Genomic DNA, 14,438 nt, shown 5'->3' on the forward strand with positions numbered 1-14,438 from the left:
ATCTTTTTCTTAAACCAACAGAAAAGGCCAATCACATAAGTTTCATAGTTTGCTGATGTTCAAAAGATTCTTTTATAGATAAAACATGTGTATTCTACTGAGAAACAAGAGTTAGGACTGCTCTGCCTCTGACAAAGGCAGCTCACTTCATGGGTTTACCCTTATCATAAAGGAAAACATTTGTTGAACCTTCACACCAGCAGAATCTGTGTGTCAGTTATGAGTCAATTCTCCTTAGAAGTCAAGTCATACACTTTAAAACTGGCTTTTGGACACTCCATCTAAAGAGTCTGGTCCATAGTTAATTCAGTCAGTTGAATACCTGCCCTGAAACCTGGCCAAGAAGCTCCTGCATCCATAACTGTAACCTAAAGGTAGACAGAAAACAGGAAAATAGTTCCCAAACAATATCAAGCAGACATGCAAACATGGCCCTAAGTCCAAAAAAACCATCAATTATTTTAGCAACTGTGTGTTATAATGCAGTTACCAATCAAAAGGGTTCAGCTGTGTTGCTTTTGGAGGTCTGGAAACCCTGCCACCTTGGCTCAAAAAAGTATTATTTGAGATTGATGATCCTGTCACTTAGTGTTATGTGCCATTCATCCCACTTTCATCACTTCTGTGAAGTTGCAGGTAAGATGTCTATATTCTAAATTGACCTGTGTCCTATCAATCTGTGTACAGGCACTGACAGATTCCTTTAGAACAAGTGTTCATATAAACATTGAATATGTTTCTATTTAGCAATAGCTTCCTACAGTAAACATACTTTTATCAGAGTACAATAATTTGTCTTCAGCTCTGCAGAGTTGTTTACTTTGGCCTAGCTGTACAGGTTAACTTTGGAAACTATCTAGACTTAGACATGAAAGGCACTCTTGGTATAAAATAAGACATAGCTGTACACAAAACTTGTTCTGTACTGTCCTGTCCTCCCCTTTTTTGTCTCCATATTATAGATAGATAGATATTCAGACAAAAAAAGTTTAACCTTGATTTTGTGGAAGTGAAAGCTAGAATTTAAGTGACACTACAGATTATTAAGAACTGATTCTATAAATGCTGCAAGTATGTCAATCTACTCTGCAAGTTTATTTAGAAACATGTATCACCAGCTTTTAAAGATCTCTACTGTTCTTAGTCCTCAACCTAGAGACCATGAAGTCCCTAACCACCTATGAAGGACCACTAATTACAACAGCATAGGAGAACCAAACAATAAAAGTTTTTCATAATAAAAACTAATATACTCTAATCCTACAGTCCTGCTAAAAATCCTTCAGCCTTAGACCCAGTAGCACGGGGTTGCTGATCTTCTGAGTCTCTACAGAAGTTATCTGTTTGATAGATTAATTCTACCCCAAAACAGAATTACTGCAGTGCTTACCCCTTTCAGCAGGTTATTCTCCTCGGCAATATGTATATGTGCTATACTAGTAACAAACACATATTAAATGTCTGCAGGTCTCTCAACATCAGTTTTCAGAACAGCATTCAATATAGCTACTTAATCCTTATTGACCGAAGTGAAATTAGTTTTCCAATGCAGATACAACAGGTAAGGAACTACCAGCAATAACACATAATTAGTAACCCCAACTCTTTCTAATTACAGCCCCAGGGTAGACAAAGGGTGCTGAATTTCTCCCTACACCCAGGTACCACTTGAGTCTGTTCCTGAAACAAATGTGTGGTGGAAGAGAGAGTCTTACAGGAACTTCAGTCTACATTTCAATAGGACTGTGGCTGCTCTAGTCCCACCCCACCCATTCCCTTGCACTAGCACCTGTGTTTGTGCAATTAGCCATAAATTGACAGCCAGAAGTTGTCTGGGTGGTTTTGTTTGGTTTGGGGGTTCAGGGTTTTTTGTTGGCAGGAGGGAGGGAATAGACAATTTTGAGTTAAATCTGTTTGCTGACTGCAAGGGCCTCAGTCTCAGAGCAAGGGGAGGACAGGTAACAGAAAGGAAGCACAATAGCTCTGACTTGGGTTGAGAGCTGTGGAAGTGTACCACTCTGCCTTGGAAAGACAGCATGCCATGGCAATGCATTCGAAGGGTTCTGGTTTTATTTTTCAATTAATACTGGAAGGAAGTCAGTTTGTTGTGACGTTGCTTTGTTTTTGCAGGCTTAGCTCCCACTACAGCATTTAAGTAAGAAAATCTCAACTCATTATATACAGGATTCTTTACGCCCTAACCCAAAAGAGCATAAGTCAACGATAAATATCTGTAGTGACAGAAAGACAAGGCACATTCAAAGTAGAGAGTCCTCTAGATCTTGGAGAAAGGTCAGGGAGCCTTCTGGTAAACAAGAAGAACTTAAAGCAAAAAGAGCTTCAAGGTAGACAAATGAGGTTGAACCTGTAGATCCCTTCAGTTTGATTTTCACCAATGTATCTGAAGCTACAATAATTTTATAAATAGCTATTAAATAGGTTTTAAAGTTAACTGTTTCACAAAAGAATATTATTAGAACAGAGTATGTTTCCTAAAGTCTTTCTTCCTTTAGTATATGAAAGATGCAACAATTAAGATTCCTAGTTCATCAACTTACAGTCCTTACTGGAAATGTTAGTCTGGAACTACTATTGGAAGCAAGAAAAGATGAATTGTCACCTGGCAGTGATCATCTAGTAATAGTAACAGTTAACACAAACTGTAAAACAAGAAATTGAAGGCAAGATTCATATAATCAATCGTTGATATGCAGCATGGGAGTGGGTTATGCAAAGTTTTTTCCTTAACAACTCATTTTCAGGGAGCATTTGCTCACCAAGTAGCTTGAAGTTTCAGTCAGAACGAGACTCCTAACTGAAATTCCAGCACTTTAAGCATGCCTGCATGTTATTAAAGGAAATAGTGGAAAATTTCACAGGCTGACATCCAGAATGTCTGCGGTTCCTTTTCATATTTCTCTCTTCTTGCAAAGCAGTTATTAGACCAGAACTTTAAATCTTTTCTTTTTTTTTTTTTTTGTGAAGCCTGGAAATTTCCACTGCTTTAAAAGATTTTTAAAAAGCTTTCTCAAGTGTGCAGCTCAAACAACCTTATACTTCTGACTAGATGGCATCTTCAGTTTAAGCAAAAGTTTCATCAATATAAAGTAGTTCTAAGATGGGGGAGGGGGGAAGTAAAAAAAACAACTTTGCTCATATACCAAAAGCATTGCTTGACCAGTCTGAAATATTATCGTACTACATATTAATATCTTGATAGAGGTCATCTGAGGTCCAGCTACAGACAGATGGGTAAGAGAAGATGAAGCAGTTCAGGATAACACTACCTTGTAGTTGTACATTTGAAGAGAAAACACAGTGGATGACAACACACACTATTCTGTCCCTATCAAGTGATGGCTCTCCTTGAACTTCCTCAAATCTCCACCCATTTTACATCTCACTGGATCCTACTTGTCATCCCTACTACCTTCTTGTGACCTCTAACACAGCCAATACAAGTCTGGCAAGTTTGCTAGCACGGGTTCTACACCTCACCTCTACAAGTCTTGCTTATGAGCTACAAACTCGCATCACCAAAAGATTAGGGGCTTCAACAGAAAACCCACAGCTGCAAGACAAAAGTCTTCAAAAGCTACTCCACCCAGCACAGATGGATTTTATTTTTTTTTAAGTTTTCTGTGCACTGATCAGAAGAACTGCCTTCCTCTAAGGGGGGATCAAATGGACATTCTAGGTTAAGAGGTACTAGTTTTGTTTCATTTTAATCAAGAGAACAATTTGCAGATAAAGTACTCTTGCATTTGTTGCCTTCAGAGCTATCTATGGCTAGATAAATACTTTAAATACTCATTAAGAAGGAATTCTATCGATTACTGCCCAAAAATGTTATTTCCCTTTCAGAGTTTTTAATGGGAAACTAAAACTTTCAAATAAAAGAAACATAAGTTATTTACAAAGCAAGAACAATGCGCATACCAGTACGTGGCATCGAACTGGTATGCAGCCAAACAAGATACCTTTAAAGGGTCTTGAATTCAGTTGTTCTTTCAGATTTTCTTGTTTAAAAGGCTGCTAAAAGTATGCTTAAATGAGAAGTACAGCGGAGTATGACTTTGAGAAAATATTTTTAAACTTCCTTCTGAAGTAGTTAAGACATAAGGTTTCTCGCTTATAGCACTTAATAGTTAGAAGTGAGCCAAGCAAATGGTATTTTATAAATACTGATTAAAAGGATTTAAAAATCCATGCACACCTCAAGTATAGCCCTCTAGTAGGCCATATGCTGAGGTCTGTCCATTGAGCCAGAAATCCTCACTCTGAAGATCAAGAAGGCTTCCACAGAAAATAAAACCAAGAGAGTACTGCAACAAAAGATGCTGCTATATCTGCTTTAATTCATTGCAGCAGCAAAGATGGACAGAGCACAAAAGGAAGTGCAACACAACCCATAATTCCCTATTTCTGTCTAACCTCTAGCTCAGCCGTTATGGGGGAAAAAGTTATTATAGGGGAAGAGTCTGAAAAGCCTATCCAAGTCACTGGCAAAAAAGAAGTTGCAAATTTTTGGTTTTAAAGTCACCATTGTGAATGAGAGGAAGAAATTACTTTTTGAACCTTTACCGACTTCTTCCATAAGCTTCCAAGAAGCAATACAGTGCTTCCACATACTGACTGTGTGTGCACGCACACGCGCACATATGTCGATGCTCTCAACAGTTGCCTAAAAAGTTTTAGAAAAAGTTTATCCAAGTAGACTACATTAGCTGCTATTCACTCACACACATATAGCAGCCATAAGGCATGCAGCACAGAGGTTTCCCTTTTCCTGGGACTCATTAGCCTCCAGAGAATGTGATGAAAACACAACTTGGGTATTTGACAAAACCAGCAACATTAAGACTTAACACGCTCCACAGGGTGATCAGTGAGGTGTTAGAATTACAATTTGATTGCACAATGCATAAACAGGGGAATGCTACCTTTACTTTAGGTTTTAGTTCTTCAGACTGGTGTAGAAAGAACACAAAACTATACTCTTCTTTGACTGTTCTGAACAATAAAGTTTCCTCAAAATACTGGAGTAGAGAAAATGCATTTCATTTTTATTTTTTTCTTTAAGTCAATTGCTTACTTCTGCCTTCCACTTAACCCTTCCACTAATAGATAGAGCTACAAAGGCCAGCCAACCCAAGCCACTCCCTGCTCCATTACCTGTTCTATCACTTTGGGATATTTCAGTGAGGCATTTCATTATTCGATATAAGGTAACCATAGAGAAAATAAAGCATATAGAGCAACATAACCAAATAGTTATATTTTCCTATGTGTGGACCTATAACAACTTCTAACTGCATTTTATCAGAGACTTCCCAGAAGAACAGTCTCCTTAGATTCATGCCAATTAAGAAAGCATTTGAAAGACATTTATGATTTCCAGGATCATTCATATAAGAGTTAACCAGAAGCTGACTGATGTACTGTGAGCAAGTCGGTTCATAAGTGATTTTATAACCAAGCTTTTCATGCTGAATCAGCACTGCAAGTTGGATTTGACTTCACACCATTATCTATATGTATATGACTCAGCTCATCAATATTTAGCCATGGGAACTAACAACAAAACATTAAACCCATGCAGTCTAGAAATGTTCCTTTCTAGACCTACAGCAGTAATTTAAAAGTCTTTAAAAAGAACAATATGAGGTCTAAAAGAAAAAGTGAACTATTGCTTATGCAAGTCAAGAAAGCAGCTCATCTATATACCAGAGATTTTGTTCTCACACGATTTTTAAAGTTATATTTCACTCATTTACACAGTAAATAGTAAAATAGCCCCCTTAGAGCTTACTATTCATTTGCCAATGTAAGCAGCTGCGTAATCTTATTATGCTATAACACTTCATATCTTGTGCTTTAGCTAGAGCTCAGAGCTGATTAAGATTTAGAAAAAACAAAAATTCAGAGGCTTTCAGATGAGCAAAATGGAAAAAAAAAAAAAAAAGTACATCACTACCGTAAGCTTCCATTGCTTAGTCATTCTTTGGCATAGTGAAACATCAGAAACACTTCAACTATTTTTCACATTTCTTCCCAAAATTATGCTCTTGTTCTTTTCAGTCTTAAATAAAAAGATGAGTCTCCAAAACAGTCCATAAGAGAACTACAACAGTAGTTTTGTAGTGGCTGGTGCTAGTGAACCAGCTTTGCATTGTCCTTGCGGAACGAGTATATGCATTTACCTACTCACTTTGTGCAGTTCAGAAAAGCATGGGATAAGAAACAGTCTGCTTGATTTTACCATGCAGCCCATTGCTAACAGATTTCAATATTGCACCATCTGGTAGACTGGGAACATTATCAACAAGTTATAGCTTTAAAAAAAAAAACCACACACACACACACTAATTCTCAAGTTTGTCACAACAGTTATGAAAGTTCAGGTTTCTAGAAAAACAAGAGTTTAAAATGTCTATATTGCTTTTAAAAGAATCAAGAATTGGGATGGGGATGGTGGTTGTTTTTTTAAATCTCCACTAATTCCTCCTCAGAGGCTTGATGTCTCATGACTTAATATTACAAAAGCCTAGAAGGGACAGGATAGTTTGTATTTGAATGCATTACCTGAAACCATTGAGTTAAACTTATGATACAGACAACATATTTAACATAAAGCTTTCATTGTGAAGAAAAGCCACTAATAATCACTTTTAAAAGTTTCCCATTAAGCATTATGACAGACCCTTTGACTTAAAGCTCTTATCCTTCCTCTTCATTAGGTAAAGACAACAAGCATTTGATACTGTTTAAATTGTTCATAAAAGCATACTATATGATCTGGAATAAAGAGAGATTTTACCTTTAAAGTTCAATATTACCTGTTAATGAATATAGAAAAGGAAGGACTTAGCACTCCTATGGTCATATAAAGGTGATCTTCTCTTACCTCCAAGAAAACATTAATTTAATACAGCATCACATGGTATCATCACAATTATACCTGACTTGGTTCAGCCACAGGAATAGAGATGCTTCCCTAGATACAGCATGGTGACACTGAAGTCTTGTCTAGCTTGTGATCAACTACAAAGATAAATGGGTGTTCTAAGACACTTGGAAGGAGTGCAATATATGAATTAACAGTTTTGCCACAGCTGCCTTAGGAAAGAAAAGGTACTGCATTACAGTTTTGTTGCACACATGACCCAAACACTGGCATTGAAAAGAAATGCTTAACATTAAGCAAACTGAGTAAGCTTTCAAGAAAGTCTTTGACAATTGTTTTGAACGCACATGCTGATCTGCTTTATTCTACACTGGTACACTGAAAGTGGCAGGCAAACACCTAATCTACCAGTTGTTTCTTCAAAGACAACTGGAAAATAGTCCAGATTTTGGCTTGCTTTTTCCTAGTCTGGGTGGTTTCCCCAAGAATATTTTTTCTTCCCTTCCCCACATTCACTAACTGCTCTTCTGCGTGTATTCCTAACTATAGTAAAACCCAGACTGAAGTGGACATTAGAAAGGATTTCCATTAGAAACAATTTAAGTTCTTAAATACTTAATTATATTGGTTGAAGGCAACACAGTCCATTCTTAATTCTTTGATATTTGTAGTGTTGTTTAAAAACATGTTTGTATGGCCTAATAATAAAATACTCCACAAAATTGCATTTGTGTGTGCTGAGAGCACACTACTGGAATCACAAAAGACAGGGTATCTCGTTCTATTCCACCTCACCTAAAAGTTCATGAGAAAAAGCACACATGTAGCCCTGTAGAGATTCTAGGCAAACAAAGCAAATCCCAAAGAGCAAGTTGCATCCATACATTAAATAGCCTTGCAGCCTCTGAGACCAGGGAGATAAAAAGTACTTCTGCCTTTTCTTCCTGCCCTATCCCACTCAGCCCCTCCCCTGGGGCGGGGGGGGGGGAAGGGAGAGGAAAAAAACCAAAACTGTTAGGCTACAACTACTCCAGAGAAACACTTTATATTGGTAACATTTTTAGCCATGCAACCTGTTTCGGTGTTGCCTTTGAAAAAGCAGACAACTAATTTTCTTGCTTCCATGCAGCAGAGAACAAAAGGAGGAAGAAAAATCTTCATTAACTTAGAAGTCACATACAGAATGTTCCATACAACTACATATCAAACCTACCTTGAAAACATACCTCTAAAAGGCCTTCTGGGTATACCTGTGATACCAGATTATCTCATTCCATGGCTCTGACACATCCTGACATGCATGGAAGTGTGGAAACAGTAAAGGGTTCAGGCTTTGTGACAAAATTTTATACTCAGCCAAGGCTAATGCAGGTGCTAGTCATTATGGCTAGCAGTATACCAGTTACATTGTTCTGCAGCCTTCCTCTTCCCCCTCCTCCCCCATTTTCAGGTGCACCTGATAAATCAGGGCAAAAGTGCTATGTAGTTTAGCCACATGTGTAACACTTTTGATGAAAAATTGCTTGCCCTGACCTAACAATTACATTTTCTGGAGAACTTTTACAGTTTTTTCAGATTTCTAGAACAATCTTGTCCATAAAACGCAGTTATGATGGTTTTAGGCTTCAAGTCGTGTCACTATCCATGTTTGTAGTCTTCAAAAAGATAACTTAACTTGGTGGTAAGAAAGCCTTTAAAATACCATTTCCAACAGGGCAATGATCCATAACCTAACAAAGAATGTTTGACAAACAGTTTAACTACACCTGACCTGAACAGGCTCACATTTAACAGTGAAGGTGACAAAGTGTGGGGGGGATGGGGACACGACCAAAACCAAAGCAAAAAAACCTAACACACACACAGAGCACACAAAGTCAGGGAATACTTAAAGGTAGATAGATACCTGTAGAGCTGACCTTATCACCTCCACTCTTCTAGTATATTGCAAAAGCAGTCACAACCTCAGAAGTGACTTAAACCATATCCTAAGCTTATCATCAGCAGTAACAAGCCTGGCTTCCCAGGGTGTAAGCAAGATGAGCAGTAAAACCAGTCGTGGCCCCCTTGCCCTCTTCTCCCTCTCATTTAAATAGCATGCTGTCTTAACTGCCTTTTTCTTACCTCTGTACAATGTCAGAAATAGGGCTGGCTCTAGACAACATAAAAGAAAAATGTGTGTCTACATCTAAAAGCATAAAACCTCTCCAACAATAATTCCACACACTGCACACGAAAGACTAAAAATCCCTCATGAGATGGAGTTTGGAGGCAAGGCAATTTTGTTTCACTTCAAAGAAAATCAGCTTATTGATGTCAACTAGAAATAAAGGTCACCAATTAAAAGTATTATTAAAGTAACAGGGTCCATGTGAAGTATACCTCCCATTTACATGGGGTAAAAAAAAGATTTGATACACCTTCTCTTAAGTAAATGCAGCATATAAAATCAGAGTGGAAATATATTCAACAGCAGATTTAAATCAGTAGCAGTTAAATTCTTTCACAATTGCCTCTTCTCTAATATGCTACATTTAGAAACATCAATAGATCTAGCCAGAGAAAAAAGCACACAGGCATGCTGCCCCAGCATTCAGGTTTAGATATTCTTCACCACCCTCTCCTATCCTTGGCATAAAGAATACTATTCCTCCCCTCCCCCCTCACCACCATTTTTTTTAGAATAAAAACAAGTCAGAAGAATACTTAAGATATTTCTAAACACTCATAATCAAAAAGCTTCCATGAATATAATGCAGAATATCTTGTATCATCCAGTCATTCAAGATCACCTCTTCGAGGGAGGCTCATTTAAATGCAGGAGTTGAAGCAACCTCCAGTGTCAGACTGTAGTGTCCAATATCATTTTACATGCTACCAATGGCTTGATTTTGCAGACAAATATAACCAAGACACCCTTTCCTTCTCAGGGTTCTTTAATTAAAAAAAACCAAACCACCCTTTTAATTTATGTTACATTGCACAGTTGCATAGAATTTTTAAGGTTTTGACTGTGATTTCTCGTCCATTATTAATGAAAAAAAAGCCCATGATCACAGATAATGTTCTATTGTAAAACAGATTTCCTTCTTCCTACACTGCATTTTGTCTCAACTATACATTAGTCTCAGTGATACTAATGCAAAAAATTATTAAGCAGACAATGCAAACTTCCAAGTTAATAAATCCCAAGCCAGGATGAACAGGGGTTTCAAATGAAGAATGAAAACAAACAAAAAAACCCCCACAAACCCACACAACTCATATGCCAAATAAAAGCAGAATGGAAACATCACGCTATCATCAGGAAAGGTACTTAAAGCAAGACTGAATACTGGGTTCATTCTGTCTGCTATCACTTCCCCTATCCCCCAAACTCTATCTTCATATCACAGCAGCAAATCCATTGGTATTAATAAAAAAAAAAAAAAAAAAAAGTAGTAACAGAGTTGAATGAAATTCTGAACAACAGTCAGCTAAACAGCCCATCACAACAACTGTATGCTACCATGCACAGTCTAGTTTAAAAAAAACACAACAACCCAAAAACCACCCAAAAAAAACCCCCAACCCACAATTTTGTCTGTTTCCTCTAAACCTAAGGTCTTAGACTGGAGCTTTCACTCAGATACTATTTGTTGCTATGAAGCTATCTTGTATTTATATTTAATGTAGCAGCTCATTACAAGTGAAAAATCTTTCACGAGAAAATATTTATTTTTACATTAGCAATGACAGAATTTTAAGCTTATTTTAAGTGTCCATTTTAACTGTATTATAGATACTATATGGGTCTCACAGTTCGAGATTTGCTTGTTTTGTCTTGTTATTCCAGATAGAACCCCACATAATATTTTCTGTTAACTTTTAGATAAAAGATTTAAAGGCAGAATCAGATTTTTTTCTTCTTAACAGGTTAAAGAGGAAGGATATACCACCTGAATAAAAGAGGCTGATTTAAAACTGTATTCACAGGATGAGCTGACAAAGTGGGAAGGTTCTCTTTTAAAAGAAAACCTCACTGTGCTTAAGAGTAGGAGCAGAAACCACAAACAGAACCAACTTTAGAACCAAACAAAGAGGACTCTGGGAATTATGTCAACCTCAGAAAACATCCCCACCCATATTCACCCCATTTATACCCCAGAATCGCTAAACATCTACAGTGGTATGTGACCTCAGGGAAAAAAAAAAAAAAAAATCTCATCTGCATCCCTCAACAGCACGAAAAATTTCATTGCAGCTACGAGGCAGAAATGGATAAAAGGCATGGAAATCAACCTTTTATTTGCAGTATTTCTCATCCTTTTCCTTATTACCAGAGACAAGAGAAGTCACCTCTGAAACTTACCGAGGCTACAGGATGATCAGAAGGAGAATGCAGATAACAAGGTCTTTGGAACCGCCTCAGTATCAGATAAACCACCCAGATGAATGGCAGATGGGGCCATTCTAGCCCAGGTATTTCACATACACACACCCTCTACTCCGGCTGAGAAACTAAGGGTCAGACGATTCTAAACACAAATCCATAGCGACCCCAAGTCTCTCACTGTTACACGAGGAACCTCCACCCAAACTCACCCTACTTAGATATGCATCACAGCGCGATACGGGAAGCCATCAGCTGAACACACTAGTCCCCCACCACTGCCTCAGGAATGCCCCCTTCTAACTACACTCCGCGCTAAAGTTACAATGGTTTGAAAGAGGTAAAGGCATTTACACACTGCCCCGGGAATCCCCTCATCCCCAGCCCTGGGATTACTCCTCACACACAACCCGTCTACGCTCCCCTTCCTCCTCCCCTCAGGGAGACACATCCATATTGGGGAGGGGGGCGAGAGGGAGAGAAGAGAGCCGCCCCTCAGGGCCAGCCCCAAGCTGCTCCCTTCCCCGGCAAGGGGCAGCCCTCCCTCCCCCATCCCAGTCCCACCCCAGCGCTAGAAGCAGGGGAACAAGAACCAGAACTCTCCTCCCTCCACTCGTTACTCCCTCCCTCCAAACCCCACTCACCTGGGAAAGGAGCCAAAGCCCAGCTACGTCTCCTTCTCCCCGTCTCCCCCACACTCAGCCTCTCGCCGCCATTTTCCTCGCTGCCTAGATTTAAATAGGAACCAGCCTCCGCGAGAGGAGCCACCAGGCGGCGCGAGGCATTGTGGGACCTGTAGTACGGCCCCGCGCGGGCACTCGCGGGACCCGCCCCCCTCTCCGCGCGGGGCATCACGGTACTTGTAGTACCCTGAGCTCCCAGCGGCCCCTGCGGCCGCTCCCACACCGAGCGGGGAGGGGCCCCGCCCCTGTGCCGCCGCCGCGGCGCGCTCGGCCGGGGCTCGGTCCGGCGCCTGCTGCTCGGGAGCGCCTCTGCTTTCGGGGCTGTCCCCGAGGGGCAATCCCAAACGGCCCCAGGGGGCGCTCCCGGTGCCAGGCACCCGCAGGCCCGCCCCGCCCTCGCCGCTCGTAGAGGCCCGTCGGTTAAACGTGCGGCTGGCACTCGCCGCGCCTGGGGTCGAGTATTGGAAGCTGCGAGCGGGCCCCGGAGTCCCATCAACGCCGTGTTTAATGAAGAGCGGTTTATACGCACGAGTGATTAAGATACAACACGGTACCAACCCTGCACAAGCACTCAACCACAACGCTGCGGTGAAAGTTACAGCTGAATCATCTTTGTGGAGCATTCACTACACCAAGCACCATTTTTTCCATTTCAATAAACAAAGTCTGTTGAAATTAATGTTTAATAAAATGCAAAGAGGTTAGGTTAAAAGCTAAAAACGTAAACAGCTTTAGTTACTCTCCAGGTACATGTCAAAGATGGTTTTCAAACTAATAATAGCAGTTCACTTGTCATCTGTAAAAAAGCAAGGATATGAAGGACTGGGGACTTCTAGAACATAACCCTCCTGTGCCACCATTTGCTTCCATAAATACTACTTCCATAAACTTTTTGAGAACAGGTATTTAAAACTTTGCAGACTAAAACCGAGTGTGTGGAGAACCCAGTGTACCTCAGTTTTAGGTACTCGTAAAGCAGCCATATAAAAATGCTCTTTTTATTTTGAAAATTTATAAAGTGTGAAATACCGAATATGCATGGACTTAAGTCCTGCCAAGCTTTTCATACAGAGCTCATTAGTGGACCATAGCCACAGTTAGCATTCGAGATGGGCAGACAAAGCCATATCCAGTAATTCCAAATAAAAAAAAAAAAAAAAACAAACATTGAACTTGTGTTGAGCACCTATGAGCAAGTTACTGGTACAATATGAGCCTCCAGCTAGCTCTGAAATGAGCATTACAAACCAAAAAAATCCAGAGATAAAAGAAATTAGAATATGCCAAGTTCTAGAATAACAAGCTCCACCTTAGGTTTTACCTTGCAGTTATACTACGCAAGAAGTTATCAATTATAAATGTCTGTACTTACAAGCTCAGATTTAACCAACTGGTAGACAGATTCCCTATCACATTATCACAACAGAAAAGAGTTCACATTGTTAGGTGACGTTAAGAGGAATGAAGTCCTGATGCATTTCCTGAAAGTGTGAGGTCTGCTGTTTAACAATTCCACTTCCTCCATTTCAGGTAATCTTTTACTGCAGGTTGTTCTCTTCTTCCACTATGAATTATAACAGAGCATTTATCAGGGCAAAATCGGAGGAAGTCTGCAAGGAAGCACAGGTTGATGAGAGGCAGTGGTAACACTGGAGTTTAGTATTGTGGTGTTTTTTATTTGGGCAAACTGCATGTTACTCATATTTCTTCTACCATAAGGTCTTCAAATTATACTTACATTGCATCTATGACACCTTAGACTCAAGACTGATACAGAACTTCAAGTGTCAATAGAGTACAAATATATCTTTTTTTCCCTTTTAGGCTTTGGTTTCTGTTATAGCAATTATAACCAGGTAACTTCAAATTTGCTCTGACTTCATATATTGAAGGATACAGTGATAAAGTGCTTTCATTTTTCATTGATACATGATGTTCTACAAAAATTAATAAGACATCCCCCAAATTTTTGTACTTGTCTTAAAAGCTCTTTATAGTAACTATAGCTGTAGAATGGTAACATTTAACTTTTTTATCTATTTGCTCCACCTGCTGGTGCATACTCCTTTTAAAGCAGTCTTTAGAAGCCTAAATGCCTTACAAATTTGGACAAAGATGTACACAAGAGACATACCTGACTTTAAGCTCAATTTATGTAACAGACTAATTAAATCAAATCTGGTCCCCACATTTTCTCAAACCAACACTTCTAGGCTATGACATTTTCCAATACTCTGGCACAGAAGTAACATTCCATCCCTTCTTCCCTTCCCAAATTAGAAACAGACAACACAAAACAACTCACTCTGCTCCCCCAAACCTAAAATCCCACCCCCCCAAATATTTGGTTTGGGATTTTTTTTTTTTATATTTGTAAAGAAACTTTATTTCTGGGTTCCCTACCTAACTAGGTTAAACAGAACCAAGGTTTGTCACATTACCACCATGTTTTCTGGGGCTGAACTAGCACTTTTTC

The 14,438-nt window shown here is 39.3% G+C and overlaps 1 protein-coding gene across 4 annotated transcripts in view; it reads right to left on the reverse strand.

The window, feature by feature from the left end:
* NCOA3 (nuclear receptor coactivator 3) overlaps nucleotides 1-12,046 on the reverse strand; it is an 86,603-nt gene extending 74,557 nt beyond the window's left edge. For all 4 annotated transcript variants that reach the window (XM_074888617.1, XM_074888615.1, XM_074888614.1 and 1 more), the window contains exon 1: nucleotides 11,924-12,046. The gene's annotated coding sequence lies outside the window, so the exon portion shown is untranslated. The remainder of the gene's footprint in view (nucleotides 1-11,923) is intronic.
* Nucleotides 12,047-14,438: the final 2,392 nt, after the last annotated feature.

The sequence above is a fragment of the Strix uralensis genome, chromosome 18 (assembly GCF_047716275.1).
Source record: "Strix uralensis isolate ZFMK-TIS-50842 chromosome 18, bStrUra1, whole genome shotgun sequence".
Lineage (NCBI taxonomy): Eukaryota > Metazoa > Chordata > Aves > Strigiformes > Strigidae > Strix > Strix uralensis.